Genomic DNA, 20925 nt, shown 5'->3' with positions numbered 1-20925 from the left:
CGAAACCGGTTTGGCTCAGTGGAAAGAGCATTGGCCTGCGGACTGAAGGGTCCCGGGTTCGATTCCGGTCAAGGGCATGTACCTTGGTTGCGGGCACATCTCCAGTGGGAGGTGTGCAGGAGGCAGCTGATCGATGTTTCTCTCTCATCGATGTTTCTAGCTCTCTATCCCTCTCCCTTCCTCTCTGTAAAATATCAATAAAATATATTAAAAAAAAAACGTTTAAAAATAGGTCTATACTTTCTATTTCCACTCTTCAACTCATCTGGCATCTTTCTGCCTCCATCACATTTTTTCTCCTTGAGGTCAGCAGTGATACCATGTACCCAAGAAATACTAAGGGATATTTTCAAAATGCTTGATTTTACAGTAGCAATGTCACTAATGAAATTGTCACTGCAATGTCTCTTTCTAGAAATAGGGACCTCTCTCATTCACTTCAATTTTTTTTCTATCTGATTCTGAGGGTCCAGGGTCCTTGTAACATTTAATACATCCCACAGGAAGAAATTCTTAACTTTGAAACCAACAAGAAAAGAATTGAGATGCTTAAATTACAATGCCAGAGAAATGAGAGAAAAAGACAAAATAGCCTGTTAATAGCTGTGGGCCAGCTCTGACAAAAGGCTGCCCACATTCCTGTCTGTCTGTTGGAACTTTAGATTAACTTCCATATGGCTAGTTCCACTATTAAACAAAAGAGAGAATAGCCAGGCACCATTGAACCCCAGGAGCCTCCACTTATCTATGCACGCACTTTCTAATCTGTTGCCCACAGCCAATCCAGAGGAGCGCACACTTCCTTGCTGATTCTGTGCCTATCCCACAACTGGCCCAGGACTAAAGTAGATTTATCCATTTTATTTTTTTTTCAAATTTTTATTAAGGTATTATATGTGTACATATCTTACCATTGCCCCCACCCCCACCCCACTCCCATACATGCCCTCACCCCCCAATGTTTTGCATCCGTTGGTTACTCTTATATGCATGCATACAAGTCCTTCAGTTGATCTCTTATTTCCCCCACCTCTCCCTAACCTTACCGCTGTAATTTGACAGTCTGTTTGATGCTTTACTGCCTCTGTATCTATCTTTTTGTTCATCAGTTTATAATGTTTTTCATTATCCCCAAATGAGTGGGATCATGTGGTATTTTTCTTTCATTGACTGGCTTATTTCACTTAGCATAATGTTCTCCAATTCCATCCAGGTGCCTACAAATGGTAGTAATTCCTTCTTTTTTATGGCAGCATAGTATTCCATTGTGTAGATGTACCATAGTTTTCTGATCCAGTCATCTGCTGATGGGCACCTAGGCTGTTTCCAAATCTTAGCTATGGTGAATTGTGCTGCTATGAACATAGGGGTGCATATATCCTTTCTGATTGGTGTTTCTGGTTTCTTAGGATATATTCCTAGGAGTGGGATTACTGGGTCAAATGGGAGTTCCATTTTCAGTTTTTTGAGGAAACTCCATACTGTTCTCCACAGTGGCTGCACCAGTCTGCATTCCCAGCAGCAGTGCACGAGGGTTCCCTTTTCTCCGCATCCTCGCCAACACTTGTCGTTTGTTGATTTGTTGATGATAGCCATTCTGACAGGTGCGAGATGGTATCACATTGTCGTTTTGATTTGCATCTCTCAGATAGTGACTTTGAGCATGTTTTCATGTGTCTCTTGGTCTTCCTGCTGTCTTCTTTCGAAAAGATTCTATTTAGGTCCGTTGCCCATTTTTTTATTGGATCATTTATCTTCCTTTTATTAAGTTGTATAAGCTGCCTGTAGATGTTGGAGATTAAACCTTTATCAGTGATAACATTTGCAAATATGTTCTCCCATACAGTGGGGTTTCTTGTTGTTTTGTTGATGGTTTCTTTTGCTGTGCAAAAGCTTTTTATTTTGATGTAGTCCCATTTGTTTATTTTCTCTTTGGCTTCCATTGCCCTAGGGGCAGTATCAGTGAAAAAGTTCTTTTGGCATATGTCTGAGATTTTGCTGCCTGTGGATTCCTCTAGTATTTTTATGGTTTCCCGTCTTATATTTAAGTCCTGTATCCATTTTGAGTTTATTTTTGTGTATGGTGTAAGTTGGTGATCTAGTTTCATTTTTTTGCATGTACCTGTCCAATTTTCCCAACACCATTTATTGAAGAGACTGTCTTGACTCCGTTGTATGCTCATGCCTCCTTTGTCAAATATTAATTGCGCATAGTGGTTTGGGTCGATATCTGGATTCTCTATTCTATTCCATTGATCTATATGTCTGTTCTTGTGCCAGTACCAGGCTGTTTTGAGGACAGTGGCTTTGTATTACAGCTTGAAATCTGGTTTTGAGATCCCTCCTACTTTATTCTTCTTTCTCAGGATTGCTGTGGCTATTTGGGGTCTTTTTTTATTCCAGATGAATTTTTGGAGTGTTCTTTCTAGGTCTGTGAAATATGCCGTTGGTATTTTAATGGGGAGTGCATTGAATCTATAGATTGCTTTGGGTAGTATGGACATTTTGATGATGTTGATTCTACCAATCCATGAACATGGTATGTTCTTCCATCTGTTTACATCATCCTCTATCTCTTTTTTCAGTGTCCTGTAGTTTTCCACATATAGGTCTTTTACCTCCTTGGTTAGGTTTATTCCTAAGTATCTTAATTATTTTGGTGCGATGCAAAATGGGATTGCTTTTTTAGTCTCTCTTTCTGTAAGTTCACTGTTGGTGTATAGAAATGCCATAGATTTCTTGGCGTTAATTTTGTATCCTGCTACATTGCTGAATTCATTATTAAGTCTGTTAGTTTTTTGATGGAGTCTTTTGGGTTTTTTATGTACAATATCATGTCATCTGCAAATAAGGACAGCTTTACTTCTTCTTTTCCAATTTGGATGCCTTTTATTTCTTCTTCTTGTCTCATTGCAATGGCTAATACTTCCAGTACTATGTCAAACAGGAGTGGTGAGAGTGGGCATCCCTGTCTTGTTCCTGTTCTTAGGGGAAATGGTTTTAGTTTTTGCCCATTGAGTATGATGTTAGCTGTGGGTTTATCATATAGAGCTTTTATTATGTTGAGGTATGATCCCTCTATTCCCACCTTGTTGAGAGTTTTTATCAAGAAAGGATGTTGGATTTTGTCAAATGCTTTTTCTGCATCAATTGATATGACTATGTGATTTTTATCTTTCAATTTTTTTATGTGATGTATCACATTTATTGATTTTCGGATATTGTACCATCCTTGCATTCCTGGGATAAACCCTACTTGGTCATGGTGTATGATCTTTCTGATGTACTGCTGAATCCGATTTGCTAGAATTTTGTTGAGGATTTTGGCATCTACATTCATGAGGGATATTGGCCTGTAATTCTCCTTCATTGTGTTGTCTGTACCTGGTTTTGGTATTAGGGTGATGTTGGCTTCATAGAAAGAGCTTGGAAGTGTTCCTTCCTCTTGAATTTTTTGGAATAGTCTGAGGAGGATAGGTTTTAGTTCTTCCTTGAATGTTTGGTAAAACTCTCCTGCGAAGCCGTCTGGCCCCGGGCTTTTGTTTGCCGGAAGCTCTTTGATGACTGCTTCAATTTCTTCTATAGTTACTGGCATATTGAGCTGTTTAGATTCTTCTTGATTGAGTTTTGGAAGGTTATATTTTTCTAGGAATATGTCCATTTCCTCCAGGTTGTCCAGTTTGTTGGAATAGAGTTGTTCGTAGTATTTTTTAACAATCCTTTGTATTTCGGCGGGATCTGTTGTTATTTCACCTCTTTCATTTCTGATTTTGTTTATTTGGGTCCTCTCTCTTTGCTTCTTGGTGAGCCTGGCTAGAGGTTCATCAATCTTGTTTATCCTTTCAAAGAACCAGCTCTTGGTTTTGTTGATCTTTTGTATTGTTTCTTTGGTCTCTATGTCATTTATCTGTGCTCTGATCTTTATTATTTCCTTCCTTCTGCTTACACTGGGCTTTTCTTGTTGCTCTTTTTCTAACTCTTTGAGTTGTTGGGTTAGGTAATTTATTACCATTGTTTCTTGTTTTTTGCAGTAGGCTTGTAGAGCTATGAACTTCCCTCTCAAGACTGCTTTTGCTGTGTCCCATAGCTTTTGGATTGTAGTGTTTTCATTGTCATTTGTTGCCATGATGTTTTTTTATTTCTTCTTTGATCTCTCTGGTAACCCAGTCATGGTTTAATAGCATACTGTTTAGTCTCCATGTGTTTGATTTCTTTGGGTTGTTTTTATTGTAGTTGATTTCCAGTTTTATGCCACTGTGGTCTGAGAAGATGCTTGATATTATTTCTATCTTCTTGAATTTGAAGAGACTTTGCCTATGTCCCAATATATGGTCTATCTTTGAAAATGACCCATGTGCACTTGAGAAGAATGTATATTCTGTGGCTTTGGGGTGAAATGTTCTGAAGATGTCAATTAATTCCACCTGGTCTAGTGAGTCATTTAGGATTGATGTTTCTTTGCTGATTTTTTGTTTAGAGGATTTGTCCAATGGTGATAGTGGGGTATTAAAGTCTCCTACTATGATTGTATTGCTGTCAATCTCTCCCTTGATATCCTCCAGGAGTTTTTTTTATGTATTTGGGGTCTCCTGTATTGTGTGCATATATGTTTACCAGAGTTATTTCTTCTTGTTGGATTGCTCCCTTTAGTATTATGAAGTGGCCTTCCTTATCTCTTGTTATGTCCTTCACTTTGAGATCTAATTTGTCAGTTATAAGTATTGCTACCCCAGCTTTTTTTTCAGTTCCATTTGCCTGGAAAACCTTTTTCCATCCCTTCACCCTCAGTCTGTGTGCATCTTTTTTTTTTGAGGGGGTTTCTTGTAGACAGCAGATATATGGGTCGTGTTTTCTTATCCAATCCGTTACCCTATGTCTTTTGATTGGGGCATTTAATCCATTTACATTTACAGTTATTATTGATAGGTACTTATTTGTCGCCATTTTTATTCTTTACCCCTGTGTTCCTTCTTCGCTTCCTATTTCTGTTTTTGTTTTTTTTTTACAGCAGACCCTTTAGCATTTCTTGCATTGCTGGTTTGGTGGTAATAAATTCCCTTAGTCCTTTTTTGTCTGTGAAGCTCCTGATTTCACCTTCAATTTTGATTGATAGCCTTGCTGGGTACAGCATTCTTGGATTCAGACCCTTCCTTTGCATGACTTTGTATATTTCATTCCATTCCCTTCTGGCCTGATGAGTTTCTGTTGAGAAATCAGTTGCTAGTCTGATGGGGGTTCCTTTGTATGTAACTGTCTGTCTCTCTCTTGCCGCTTTTAAGATTACTTTTTCGTTGGTGTTTGCCAATTTAATTATAATGTGCCTTGGCGTCGGTCTTTTGGGGTTCATTTTGCTTGGGACTCTGTGAGCTTCTTGGATTTGTGTGGGTTTTTTCTTCTCTATATCAGGGAAATTTTCTGTCATTATTTCTTCAAAGAGGTTTTCTATTCCTTGCTCAGCTTCCTTTCCTTCTGGAAACCCTATTCTGTGGATGTTGTTTTGTTTCGTGTTGTCCCAAAGTTCCCTTAGGCTCTCCTCCTACCTTTTAATTTTTTTTTCTAGAAGTTGCTCTACTTGGGTATTTTTTCCCATCTTGTCTTCTAGCTCACTGATGCGGTCCTCTGCTTCTTCTAGTCTACTCTTGATGCTTTCTATTGAGTTCTTTACAGCAGCGATGTCATTTTTCATTTCTTCTTGGTTCTTCTTCATTTCCTCTTGGTTCTTGCTCATATTGTCGAATTTGTCTTCCATTCTTTTCAGCCACCTTATGACCATTTCTCTGAATTCTTTTTCTGGAAGGTTGCTTGCCTCCATTTCGTTTACTTCCTTTTCTGGTGATGCCTGCTTTTCTTTCATATGCGGGCTGTGTCTTTGTCTCCCCATGGTCTCTCTTCTCTGGGTGTCTGGTTATGTAGTTCTCTCTCTCCTGCGTTGATTTAAAGGCACAAAATACAGCACTACCAGGTACAACACACAAGGCACTGAACAGAAATGTATTCATGATATTAATAACCTCCAATAAAGGTGACCACCAGAGAAAGGCAAATTAGGGGATAGGAGAGAAAGAAGAAGAGGAAAAAGAAAGGAGTGTCAAAATGAAATTGGGAAAAGGGAAAAAAAGAAGAAAAAAAAAGTAAGAGAGACAGAAAGAGACTAAGAGAGAAAGGGAAACAGACTATATATATTTGGGATAAAACTCCTATATAACAATCACTTATCCCAGCAAATGCCAGCATCAAGTACCTGGGGATTAATACAAACTACAACACCAACTAATATTGAGTGAGGCAAGGGAAAACAGAAGCACTAAACAACCAAAAAAATAAACAAAAGAAGAATAAGCAAAACAATCTCACAAAAAAGCATAAAAATTCAATATAATCTACATTCAAGCGAACAACAACAAAAGGACAGAGAGAAAAACAATTTTTTGGATAGTTAAGACAGCGAAGAGAGAGGTGTGTATGGACTTGGAGCAAGGTATTGGAGATTAGATATATAAGTAGGGTGAAATTTTAACAGGGGGTAAACAGAAAGAATAGGGAAAATCTAAAGCAGGAAAGGGGTAAGATAAACAGGACACGGAAAAGGGAAAAGTGAGAAAGAGAGTGATGGGATAAAGGTAGAGTTGAGATAGAGTAAAATGATGCTAAAGGAAAGATAAAAATAGAATGTAGAACATTAATCCCAAAACAAAATGAAGAGAAAATAAAATGACACTTAAAAAAAAAAGATAAAATAGCAGTAGTAATAATACAGATTGCAAATAAAAATGTAATAATTAAAAAGGTAAAATCAAGTGAGGAAAAAAGAAAAAAAAATAGTTTCTTGAGTAAAAGATGCAAAAAATGAAAATAAAAAAATAAAAAATAAAAATAAAATGTGGAGTAGTGAAGGTCATTCACTTCCTCTGTTGTTCTGTTTGGCACGCCTGTTTCTCAGTCCGGACAGTATTGCAGTTCCCTGCGTTCCACTGCTCTTCAGTGATGTAAGCCAGTCCTGATTTTAAGCAGGCGGTGTGTCTTAATTCGTATTCCTTTATTTTTGATTACACAAGAGTCAATTTGTGATTCAGCCCCTGGGTGGCAGTGTTCATGGATTGACTTCCGGGTTTATCTATGGCCTCTCTAGGCAGTGTTAGAGCCTTCTTTCCCTGTGGCACTCACTACCGGTTTGTGGGAGTGGGCTTCCTCAGAGCTGGCTCTCCGATGGTCACTCCCCGCTCCAATCCCCAGGTTCCAGAAAAACAACTTTCCCCTGCAGTCTCCCAGGGTGTCCCCAACTGGGTGATCCTATGTATTGGGCTTAGTAATCAGAAGCAAGAGTTTCATGAGGAAAAATCCCAAGTGTGCGCACTCCATGGCTGCGCGTAAGTCTAGCACACCCCTGAAATTCTTAGGGTGTCCCTGCACTTCAGATCAAAATGGGTTGCTTTTTAGTGAGCCCTTCTGTTAGCAGCTCTGAGGACCCCCTTCCACATTCACAGATCACGCCAGCCCTAACAGCCACGGATTTTTCTAGGCACAGACTTCCCTGGTCCTCCAGCTCCCGCAAAACGCGCGTTCCTCTCTCGCGCTGGGACCAGAGACCTCACCTTATCCTAGGCGAAATCTGACCTTTCCGTGGTGGAGTGTAGAGCTCCTCTGAACCCGTGTGTTTGCGCCAATTGGGGAGCGTTGTTCTGGGGCTCGCAGCTGTTCCGTGGGTGCCACAGTTGTGGATTCTCAGGCTTCCGATAAGCTCCACTTTCCGGTTCCAGATGGCGGAGACTCCGCGTCCAAGCCCGCAGCTCCGGGAGGGGACCTGGGAGGGGACCCAGCCGCAGTGGGAGCTGCCAGGTCAGGGGAACCCTGTCTAGCAGTCTCCCACCTTCTTCTGGAGTTCAGCTGTCCCCCAACTTGCCAACAAACACTCCTAGTGTGACCCTCAGCTGTTCTTTCTTTCTGCTCCGGGACAAGGCTCGGAACACGTCTGTCTATTCCGCCGCCATTTTTTTTTTTTTTTTAGATTTATCCATTTTAGCATTTTATGTGTTGGCTCCCTCTCTAAAGACTTACATTTTTTGGTGAACTACTTGAGGGTAAGTTGTGTGGACCCTAAGAAAGAAGATACCTACTAAGATGGGCTCCTGGTGGCTTAACTGGGCTTAATTTTTTTAAACAGAGCCTAGCAGCCATTTCTATACAGAGTCCTCTCACAGAAACCACACTTTAGGGAGAAGCCCACATTAAGCTGCCTGCCTCTGCACTGGACTGCCTTCCTGTACTGTGTTTCTGCAATCCAACCCTCATACAGTTCCTGCAGTCCTATTTCCACCAATAGGACTGATTTTTTCCCATGCAATAGGAGCTGTGCAGCCATATTCATTAACATCTTCACTGACCAATCAGAACAGCTCCCTTGTGACCAATCAGGGCAATGCTTTTTAGACCAATCAAACTGCAAGGATTTGGAGTCCTCATTTGCATGAGGGTGGATCAATCAAGGACCAGGGACAGGGACTTCTATGTAAGTCAACTCCCCTCTGCCTCTGGGAGCACACTTCCCCATTCCCCTGAAGACAAGACTGTTTCCCTTGCTGGAGCTAAAACTGGGAAAGTGTCTCACTGGAGTAGAGCAGAGAATATCTGCACAGGGGCTGAGTGAGGTAGAACAGAGAAGGACAGAGCTGCCTAGCTAAAGCAGGACCTTGCCCCAGGGCCACCAGCCCCAGGGCTTCTTCATAGCCATGCTGTCCTCCTGCTTCATAATTGAGGTATAACAGTAGTAAGGTATTCCACAGCTGTGCTGTTTCGCGATGGAGCTGTTTTGTACTGAATAAATTTTCCTTCTTTGCTATACCCCAAACTGGGAATTCCTGTTGGCATAATGGTACCAGCAACCATTGGTTGACCAGGAGATAAGGTTTGTAACGATACAGATTTAATAAACAGAGTAAGATTTATCTATCAGATAAATCTATTATACTTGATAATTACAGAATATACATTGTTCTCAACTATACTTGAAGGATTCATAAAACCTGGCCACATAAGAGATCTATCAATTGAGAGTGAAATCCGTTGTAATAGAATCTTCCTACAAGAGTGGTTTAATACAGTTTGGAGCTTTTTTTTTTTTTCATGTTACATGAAGTCCAGAAATAAGCAACCCAGGGTTGGTACAGCTAAATACTATTGTATGTCCTTGCTGTATAATCAGTAGCCTATGACTGCCATCCTTTGGTTTATTTCCTAAGAAAGAAGGAGAGATAAGATAAATAGAAAATGGTAACAGTCGCTGCCAGATGAGATGCTCCCATTTCCATGGGTTTCTTTAAAACCCAGGAGCAGCTCTCACTCTTTCTCATTGGCCAGGACTGTGGGCTCATGGGCACTCATAGCTGCAAGGAAAGCTAGATGATTCCTTAACAAACTGTCCACACTGCCAACTTGAACACAATTGTAGTTCTGTTACTTTAAGGAAGGAAGAGAGCAATGAATATGGGACAGCAACTGGTTCTATCGGACACATTAGGCCACAAAGCAAATCTCCAACTATTTTCTATCTGAATATATGTCATTTAGAATCTTTATCATGAAGACCATATATTGAGTGCACAATGTAATTAAATTAGAAATCTATAACTAAAAGATAATTAAAATATGCAGAGTTTTCACATTAAAACACATTTCTAAATCTAAGACATCTTGATGAGAATTGGTACTAAATTACAATGAAAACATTATCTATCAAAACTTTTGTGATGTAAATCAAGGGAAATTTAGAATGCTACATTACATTTAATACTCGATTAATGAGTTGTCTAACTCTAAGGATGAAACACTCACTGATAAAGACAACCACAGAACTGTAACACTTACAAGGTTGCTCCCTATATAAGGTAAGTTGAGAGTTGTGCCTAAAGGCTTTCACCATTGGTCACAATGAGGTTTCTTTCCAATGTGAGTTCTAGAGTGAGGAATGAGGTGTGAAGGACCACTTAAAGCTAGCCTGTAGTCATTTAATTCTTAAAGTTTTGCCCAGTATGTATTCGCTTATGCATTATAAGGTTAGTGCTGGTGCTGAATGCTTTTCCACAATGAATACATTTATAGGGCTTTTCTCCTGTGTGAGTTCTCACATGTATCTGCAGGCAAGAGGAATTCCTAAAGGCCTTCCCACATTCTTTACATTCATAGGTTTTCTCTCCGGTGTGCATTCTCTTGTGCACAATAAGATAAGAGCCTGTGCTGAAGGATTTTCCACATTGATCACACTCATAAGGTTTCTCTCCAGTGTGAGAGCGTCGATGTTTCTTAAGGGATGACTGATCAATAAAGGATTTCCCACAGTCGCTGCATTCATAGGGCTTCTCTCCAGTGTGGGTTCTCATATGTTTTTGGAGGGAGGAAGGAACAGTGAAAGCCTTGCCACATTCCTTACAGTCATAGGGTTTCTCTCCAGTGTGAGTTCTTTTGTGCACATTAAGATGAGAGCTCTGGCTGAAGAATTTTCCACAATGATTACATTCATAAGGCTTCTCTCCAGTGTGTGATCTCACATGTTTCTTAAGGGAAGAGTGAAAAATGAATATTTTCCCACAGTCACTACATTCATAAGGTTTCTCTGCAGTGTGAAGTCTCACACATTTCTGAAGGGACAAGGGGCCAGTAAAAACCTTCCCATGTTTACCACATTTGGAGCTTCCCTCCTCAGTACATGAGTTTTTGTGCACACTAAGGGAAGGTCTTTGTCCATAGTCACTGCATTTGCAGAGTTTCTCTCCAACAGGTTTTTGCACATGTACTGAAAAGGAAGAGTGTAAGCTGAAGGACAGAAGACATTGATTACATTCAGAAGATTTCTCTCCTGTGAGAGTTCTTGAGTGTTCCCTACAGGATGACTCTAGATTGAAAACTCTGCCACAGTCAATAAATTCAGAAATGTTGTCTTCAGAGTGAGTACTCATATGACTCCTAAGAGTTAAGAAATGGTCAAAATCTTTCCTGTATTCTTTATATTTGTAGCATTTCTGTCCCTTGCAATATCTTGTACAAATAAGGTGACAGTTCTTTCTGAAGAATTTTCCACAGTGACCAAATTCCAAAGGTTTCTCACCAGGGTGAGTTGGTGCCTGTTGAATAAGGAATAAGAGGTGACCTAAAGCTTTCTTACTTTCATTACACTTACAAGAATTTGTTTCCATGTGGAATCTGCCACATATAAGTACATTGTTATGAATGACATTTTTACCAATTATATGGCATATGTACAATTTTTGCCCTAGTAATTCCTTCAATTTGAATGAGCTGAATGCTTCCCAAGGCTCACTGTATTCATTCCAATCAAAGGGCATCCTAAATACAGAGTTTCTGTAATCGTGAGTAAGGAATAAATGAATTATGTATTAAATACTTAAAAACAAATCACATTTAAGTAAATGTTTATTCTTTGGTATTCTCTTTGAAGTTGCTTACTGTGAGGCAGGAAGTGTTGAGGTAGGATTGGAGATTTCTCAAATTCTGTGAGATTCATAAAGTCTTTGCTGAGACAGCTCTCTGTCACTTTCAACTGTCTCTCCTTGTATGGGTGCTGCTGCTGTTTTAATTTACTGAAATTCACAGACTTCTCATAATATAAAAAGCCATCCCTAGTAAGTCTTACCATTTTTATGCCATTAGAAGTTTTTTCCCCAGGAACATTCTGCATAGGAATTGCATGTTTTGATTTAAGTTGAGTAGCCCAGCCTGAAACTGAAGGAGGAAAATTTTTATAACTATTGGGAGAAAAAGTAGAGATGAAAGAAAAAAGAAGGTAGGTACTCTATGGATTGGTTTTCAAATAATAACACTAAATATAGAAAGAAATATGTGAAAGAGAAGATGAAACCAATGACCAGAGTAACTGACAGGAACAAGCAATAGAAATGGGTGGTATTTTACTTAGAAAGAATTCTGGAGGTTTGAGACAACAAAAGAGCGTATTACCTGGAAATCAAAGTAGGGAGAACTGAACAGAAATTATTCAAGGAAATGTGAAATTGAAAGAGGAATTAAGTCTGGCCAGCACGGCTCAATGGTTGAGCGTGGACCTATGAACCAAGAGGTCAAGATTCTTAGGGCATATGCCTGTGTTGTGGGCTCAATCCCCAGTGTGGGGTGTGCAGAAGGCAGCTGATCAATTATTCTTTCTCATCATGATTAGTTCCTATCTCTCTCTCCCTTTCCCTTCCTCTCTGAAATAAATTAAAAAAAATTTTTTTTAAAGAAAGAGGAATTAAAAGTCTTTCTTTGAGACCAAATCAGAACAGGAATGAGTAGAAATATGTTGAAAGAAGGAAAGCCCACAAAATGACCTCAGCGTCCTTTTCCCACATTGACATTCCCAAATGCACCACCCCTCCCAGTTTTATGGCTGCTCCACACAATGACTCCCCTCTGCTTGGGGCTCACCTGAACAGGCCCCTTGGAGAATTCTTCTCGTCCCTGGCCTCAGTTCTTCCTGTTCCACCTCATTGATCAGACTGTATTTGCAGAGATGATACCCTGCTAGTGGAAAAGACGTGATTTTGGGGCACTGTGAAGGAGGCAAGAAATATTTCCATAAAACTGATTCCAATACTCTGGTCTGAAGTGGCAAGTGCAACTTTAGGAGCAGCAAAACAGATCAGATCAGAGATCTTTCACAGGGCCCCAAAACAAACACCACATTCCATGTCCCTCATGGGACTGACCCTTGAAATCCAAGGCCAAAATCAGACATACAATGCAAATTACCTAAATCTTTTAATGACAGAGAAAATGAAGCCATGAGACTGCCCCATAAGGGCAGGAACCACCCATTTGGGGTTCGCCACATATTGTTATTCTTTTCTTATTTTAAAAAAGATTTTTCTTTATTGAGTTTTAGAGAGAGGGAGAGAGAGAGAGAAACATCAATGTGAAAGCGAAACATCAATCAGCTGCCTCCTACCGGGGATCAAAACCCAGGAATCAAACCAGCAACCTTTGGTGCATGAGAGGACACTCAAGCAACTGAGCCACACTTGCCAGGGCTTGTTATTCTTTTCACAGATCCTGGAACACGATATATGATCAACTATTTGCTGCATGAAGAGATGAATAAATGAGGGCAACCTTACCCACGGAGGCCAGGTTCCTAAAGTTCTCCATCATCACATCTTTGTACAGGATTTTCTGAGCAGAGTTCAGTAGTGCCCACTCCTCCTGGGAGAAGTCCACTGCCACTTCCTCAAAGGTGACCAAGTCCTGAAATATCACACACATTCTGCCTTAGTCAACCATTCTTCATCCACTGAACCAGGAGAATGGTGAGAGGCTTCCAGCACTGGGGAAGGATACTCAGTGCATAGGAAGCTCAGGCATGCTTTGGAAGCCTCTCATTGTCTGCCCCAGAACTCAGTTCTTGGAACTCTCCTCTCTCACTCTCACTCCCTGGACCATCTCATTCAAGCTCATGGTTTGACCAGCTTTTCTAACACACAGTTGACTTGATATTTCCACATTTAGGTTCTGAAGACCCTTCCAAACTTATTCAAGATCTAGTACAGATTGAGTGTACAACAGGATGAGAAAACATATTTGGAAAATGAACAAATGTTTCCTCTAGTGAAAAATCTCTCTTTTCCTTCATAGCACCCCACAGTATATAAAACATACTCAACCTGGAGGACTATCTGGAAAAAAATTAACAAATGTTGTAGTAATAGAAGCCTTTCCTAAGGCATTTGCTCTCCATTCTAAGAAGCCCAGAGAACTGGGAAAGCCTGAGGCCGGCCCAGTAGGACTGGGAAGCTGTGGGTCATGGACAAAAGATGTGTCCTTTGGGAACAGCAATGTGTTCCTTTTGTGTGTGTGTGTGTGTGTTTTGAAAGAGTATAATTTCCCACATACCTGTGACCAAGATGTCAGCAATCCTGCACCCATTCTTCCCTTTCTGTGTCTTCCTCCTCACCTGGCAGAGGTCTGAGCAAGCAGAGCTAGAGAAAAAGAAAGAAGCCATGAGAGTCTAGGCCTGAACAAATAAACAGTCAACTGTTATAGACCTGCAACTTCCTCACACTAGCTTCAGAGTGACCACACACACAGGCACATATACATACACACAATTTGCTCTTAAGATTTTATCTCCCTATCCAAGAACAATTAAGAATTGGGAATATAGTAAATATTTATTATTTATTTTTCTTTTTAAACTTTTTCCTAAACTGAACCACGAAAAAATGCCTAGAGTCAGTAACAACTCAAGAGCAATGAGCCCCTCTAGTGTCAAAATGCTTCTAAATGCCATTTGCCTATGAAAGAAACTAGGACTTATTTGGGAAATAGCTGAGTCCAGTGTAAAACAGGAGATGTTCGCGATGATCCTGGAACATCTTATACCAGAAATCAAGGAGCCTCTCAAAGATTGATGGGGTTACCCCATTTCCCTTTTGCAATTAATAAAGATCTTTTTAACTAGGGGATAATTTAAGACTCCATAAATAAGCTGAAGAACTTTATAAATGAAGGATTGAGCTGACACCAGAATCAACTGATAAATCTTAACATCACAAAAGAGGCATCTGGATATCATGTGAATTCTGACATGATGCAACAAGAAACAGCAACAATTATAGAATATTTTTGCCCCCAAAACACATAATATGACAAATCCTTTAACCTAATTAACAGTTTATGAAAAAGGGGAAGAGGAGAAACTCAGGGACATGTTAAATGACATCTGAGGAAACAATTAGCCAACCCATTTTGGGGTAGAAAGAGTACAGGAGAACTGTTACTGATAAAGACACGTAAGCACTCACTGCAACGTGTGTACCTTAAATCTTGATTCCAACAACACCAATTGTAAAAACACATTTTGAGACATTTGGAGTGAACTGAACACAAAGGGTACATGATACTGGTAAAGAAAAAAGTAGCCCCTGACATCCAGTTATGTTCAGTATAAAGGATTTAACAACAGCAACAGCAGACAAGGCCACTCTGTAATCCTGTCTGAGCACAGACAAAACATAAACATTATCCAGGCCTCAAAAAGGATCTTGCCTTGGCCAATTTTGCTCAGTATTTAGAGTCTTGCCTTGGGGACTGAATGGGTTCCATTTCCCGTCAAGGGCACATACCTGGGTTATGGGTTCAATCCCAGCCATGGTGGGGGGTGAGAGCAGGAGGCAACCAATGAATGTGTCTCCCTCATGTCTGTTTGTTTCTCTCTCTCTCTCTCTCCCCCCCCTCCGCCCCCGCACTTCCTCCCTTCCATTCTGCCTGGAAACCAATGGGAAAAAATATTCTCGAGGTGCATGTGGGAGGCAACCAATTGATGTGTCTCTCACATCGATGTTTCTTTCTCTCTCCCCACCTTTCCCTCCCTTCCTTCCACTCTGTCTGAAAATCAGTGGGAAAAAAAAAATCCTTGGGTGAGGATTAAAAAAAATTCTTTGGGTACACTGGTTGAAAATCGCTGCTCTCTCTATATAAACTGAATAGCCCTAAAATAATTTAAAAAATGAACTAGATGGTGATGGTTGCTTGATATTATGAATATAATTAATGCCATTGAATTGTATGTTTTAAAATGGTTATATTGGCAAATTTTATATTTTTTACCATAATAAAAATGTAAAAAATTAAATAATCTGGACTGTGCTGACCCCCTCAGAGAGGCTCCAGGTCTCTCCAGCCCTAAATAACTCACTGACCAAAGAGAAAACACCAGACTCAGAGGTTTTAAAAGTCAGTTCTGCTACTCAAAAAGAGAATTCCAGGGATTGGACACACTTATGAAGATTCTGGCTATTTACACTATACTTCAATATACTTGGTTATCTATGATTGCCTATTACTAATTTTTAGTAGAGGCAATAATATCTTATACAATTTACAAGACAATAATTAGGTGTTTGCTCAATTAATATTTGACAAAGGAGGAAAGAGCATACGATGGAATAAAGACCGTCTCTTCAATAAATGGTGTTTGGAAAATTGGACAGGTACATGCAAAAAAATGAAACTAGACCACCAACTTACACCATACACAAGAATAAACTCAAAATGGATAAAAGACTTAAATGTAGCCGTGAAACCATAAAAATCTTAGAAGAAACCATAGGCAGCAAAATCTCAGACATCTCTAGTAGCATTATGTTTACCGACACATCTCCTAGGGCAAAGGAAATTAAGGAGAAAATAAACAAATGGGACTGCATAAAAATAAAAAGCTTCTGCACAGAAAAAGAAACCATCAACAAAATGAAAAGAGAACATGGGAGAACATATTTGCCAATGATATATCCGATAAGGGGTTAATTTCCAAAATATATAGGGAATTTATACAACTTAACAAAAGGAAGACAAACAATCCAATAAAAAAAAATGGACAAAGGACCTAAATTGACACTTTTCAAAAGAGGACATACAGATGGCCAAGAGACATATGAAAAAAATGCTCAGTCACTGATCATCCAAGAGATGCAAATTAAAACGACAATGAGATATCACCTCACACCTGTCAGAATGGCTATCATCAACAAATCAACAAATGACAAGTGTTAGCGAAGATGTGGGAAAAATGGAACCCTAGTACATGTTGGTGGGAATGCAGACTGGTGCAGCCACTGTGGAAAACAGTATGGAGTGTCCTCAAAATATTAAATATGGAACTCCCATTTGACCCAGAGACCTCACTTATAGGAATATATCCTAAGACCAGAAACACCAATCAGAAAGGATATATGTACCCCTATGTTCATAGCAGCCCAATTTACAATAGATACGATTTGGAAACAGCCTAAATGTCCATCAACAGATGAGTGGATAAAAAAGTTGTGGTACATTTACACAATGGAATATTATGCAGCTGTAAAAAAGTAAGAACTCTTACCATTTGCAACAGCCTGCATGGACCTGGAGAGTATTATGCTAAGTGAAATAAGCCAGTCAGAGAAACATAAGTATCATATGATCTCACTCAAAAGTGGAATCCAGTGAACAAAATAAATTGATGAACAAAACAAATTCAGAGACACAGAAGGATGGAACAGACTGTCAAATTTTAGAGGGAAGGCAGGGGAGGGTGTGTGTATGTGAAGAGATCAATCAAAGAATTTGTATGCATATATGCATAACCCATGGACACAGACAATAGGGTGGTGAAGGCCTGGGGCAGGGGTTGGGGGCGGGCTAGAAGAGGTCAACAGGGGAAAAAAGAGGATATATGTAATACTTTTAATAATAAAGATTAAAAAAAAAAAAGAATCACATATGCCTTTCCCTCACTTTGGAGAACTTTTCCCACTGTCTTCAGCACTTCTCTTTGTTCCACCTGAAAGATCAGACCAGGTGTGCATAGTTGATGTCTTCCTCTCACTGAAAGATCCTTCATGTTAAGAATATGGAAAGGAATATCAAATACTTTCATAAATCACGGGCCAACATTCTGCTCTTCAGGGATATCAAATATTGTTGGTATAACTTGAGAAACAACAAAATTTTCATGTAACTCTACCACACCAGTAAACTTACAAATGAAACTAAAACTTTCAAAAGCAAACACCTACTCTCTCTCTCTCTCAATATACTTAAAAAGAGTTGCTGGTATTTGCCCTGAAATCCAGGCTCAAATTTGTATATACATTTTTGAGGTCTTAAGCCTTTTATCCATAGAGAAAATAAAGCTAGTACAATGAACAGATCTTCATTTTCATGAGAAAGCCGCTTGAGAGTAAGGTCTATAAAAGCAGAAACAATGTCTTCTCTGTCTACCAGGGCATTCCCATTATCAGTAGAGTGCCTGTAATAGAGTCACTTAAGAAATATTTGTTCCAGAAAAAAATTAAATGAAGAAATGGTACCAGTCCTACCTACTGCAACCAGATTCTCATAGTTCCCCAGCACCACATCTCTGTATAGGTTTCTCTGAGTTTAAACTAGCAAAGTCCATTCCTCCTGGTTGAATTCCACAGCTACATCCTCAAAGGTCACTGTCACAAACGTTCTAGCATCAGGCAATTGCCTAGATCAGTGGTCGGCAAACTCATTAATGAACAGAGCCAAATATCAACAGTACAACGATTGAAATTTCTTTTGAGAGCCAAATTTTTTAAACTTAAACTTCTTCTAACGCCACTTCTTCAAAATAGACTCACCCAGGCCATGGTATTTTGTGGAAGAGCCACACTCAAGGGGCCAAAGAGCCACATGTGGCTCGCGAGCCGCAGTTTGCTGACCACAGGCCTAGATCAATATTCACTGGAGAAAGAAGGAGACCCTATGCCTTGTGGGAAACCACCTATTATCTTCACTAGCAGAGAGGTGTGGACAAGGAACCCGGAAGGCTGGTGACCCTTGAGTCCTGGCAAAGGTCAGGGCTGTACAGCCACTGTTTAGTCCAGACAATGGTAGCTGAAGCAACTTCCCTACTAGATAGTCATGTAAATCCTTACTGATAAGATACTCTGTCTGTTACTGGAAATTGCCTGCCTAAGGGCTATAGGTGTATCCCAAATTGAATAAAAGGATGGCAAGGCCTGAGCCCAATGGGAGTCCTTCCTCTTGAGTTGGGCTCCTGCCTGGTCCCCCAATATTTCCAAATTATTATTTCTTCTTTCATCTCTTTCATTTGCGTGCAGCCCCTCTTCCAGAGCCCGAACCCTGAACCACGTGGGATGTGGGATGTGGGACTACAATGCCTGACAGGGTTCCATGTTCTTCCATCATCATCTTCCCCATGGCTCAATGGGCCTCATGCTCCTTCTCTCTACTTGGACATATTCAATAGCAATCTCACACAGCTCTAAGAGCATTTCTTTCACCTGAATGGATGTAATTATCTCCCACGACTAAACTGTGACCCCTTCTGGTCTTATTTTTCTCTATTGACAGGATTTAGCATAGTCCTGAACATACATTACAGACATACTAAATACAGGTAAATGAATCAATATTTCCTTTGTGTGTCCTCAGAATCACAAATTCTGAATAGGCATGTCCACTCTCTCACTGTGCATCATAACAGAATTAGAGCACATAATCAGCATGGATGAGAATCAGACTGAACTAGTAAATACTGGGATAACAGTATCATTTCCCTATGTACTCTGTCAACCACATGAGAGGCCCTGAGACTTGAGAAAATTAAACTGGGGACTCAGTCCCTAAGCAGGTCCTATTTGTATTAAGAAGCTCCATTCGAGCCCTAGCTGGTTTGGCTCAGTGGATAGAGCGTTGGCCTGTGGACTGAAGGGTCCTGGGTTTGATTCCAGTCAAGGGCACATGCTCGGGTTGCAGGCTTGATCCCTAGCAGGGGGTGTGCAGTAGGCAGTCAATCAATGATTCTCTCTCATCATTGATATTTCTATCTTTCTCCCCCTCACTCTTCCTCCCTGAAATCAATAAAAATATGTTTAAAATAAAAAAGAAGCTCCATTCCACTAGAACAGTGGTTCTCAACCTTTCTAATGCCACGACCCTTTAATACAGTTCCTCATGTTGTGGTGACCCCCAACCATAAAATTATTTTCGTTGCTACTTCATAACTGTAATTTTGCTACTGTTATGAATCGTAACATGAGGCGAACCTGCTAGTGGTTCTCAACCTGTCGCGACCCACAGGTTGAGAACCGCTGCTGTAGAGCCTAACAGTAGCAAAATTACAGTTATGAAGTAGCAACGAAAATAATTTTATGGTTGGGGGTCACCACAACATAAGGAACTGTATTAAAGGGTTGAGGCATTAGAAAGGTTGAGAACCACTGCCCTAGAAGGAAACATGTCTACCTAGTAGGAAGAAGTATGTGTTTTAATAAAGGAATACATTTCCTATTTACCTGAGAATAATGTGTCAGACATCCAGTGATAATCTTTTCCCCCTCGGACTTCTCTTCATGAAGACAGAAAAAGTCTGAAAAAAGACAACCTTGAGAAGAAATGAAATCTGAAAACTTAGGCTGCCCCCTCATTGATGTTTTTCTCTCATCAATGTTTCTATGTTCTATCCCTCTCCCTTCCTCTCTTGCTAAAAAAATCAGTAAAAATATAAAAACAAACAAACTTAGGCTGCCTAGTTTCCACACTCATAAGCCTGGTAGCACCATTTCACACTAATTCTAAATGGATGGACCCACACATACACATTTGGATGGACGGATAGACAGACACATACACATACACATACACATATAGCTCCCATAAAATGCCCAAACAGCCCATCTCATCTGAAATCAGAAAAGCAGTTTTGGATTTAATAAATAAGAGGAAGAATTTAATAATCCCATTTTACAGAAAAAGAAATTAAAATCCAGGGAGGTAGAGTTGTTTGCCAACAATGATAAAACTCATCAATTAAGTAGAACCTCTCATAAAAATACTAGAGGCCTGGTGCAGGACATTCGTGCACTGGAGAGGGGGGTCCCTCAGCCCAGCCTGCACCCTCTCACAGTCTGGGACCCCGCAGGGCATGTCCGCCTGCAGGCTTAGGCCCACCCCGATGGGTCCTTAGCACTGCTGCAGAGGTGGGAGAGGCTCCTGCCATCACTGCTGTGCTCACCAGCCATGAGCCTGGCTTCTGGCTGAGCAGCGCTCCCCCTGTGGGAGCACACCGACCACCAGGGGGCAGCTCCTGCATTGAGCGTGTGCCCCCTGCTGGTCAGTGTGCGGCATAGCAACCGGTCATTCTGCCGTAACAGTCGCTTAGGCTTTTACTATATAGATACATACACATCCATCCTTCTCAAATCCCAGAATTTAGGCATTCTTATCTGCTTAATCCCCTGCTCCTAGAAAGCCTAGAAGCAGAACTGCTTAGATCCTGCACAAGACAACTGTTCATGGACTAGAGTTAGATCTCTGAAAGGAACATCACAAGGACTTACCATAAGGAGAAAGATCAATGGCCAGCATCCTGTGAGTCTGACAGAGGAACCTGCC

General features: G+C 40.3%; 1 long non-coding RNA gene across 1 annotated transcript in view; it reads left to right on the top strand.

Moving 5' to 3' along the window:
- The window catches only part of LOC308251435, a 99493-nt gene that overhangs the window by 4606 nt on the left and 73962 nt on the right, over window positions 1-20925 (top strand). Inside the window, exon 2 of the long non-coding RNA XR_013960923.1 lies at window positions 233-1604. This is a non-coding gene — a long non-coding RNA (uncharacterized lncRNA). The remainder of the gene's footprint in view (window positions 1-232; window positions 1605-20925) is intronic.

The sequence above is a fragment of the Plecotus auritus genome, assembly GCF_963455305.1.
Source record: "Plecotus auritus genome assembly, chromosome: 6".
Classification (NCBI taxonomy): Eukaryota; Metazoa; Chordata; class Mammalia; order Chiroptera; family Vespertilionidae; genus Plecotus; species Plecotus auritus.
Note: the sequence above shows the minus strand (reverse complement) of the source record. Positions and strands in the feature narration are given on the sequence as shown.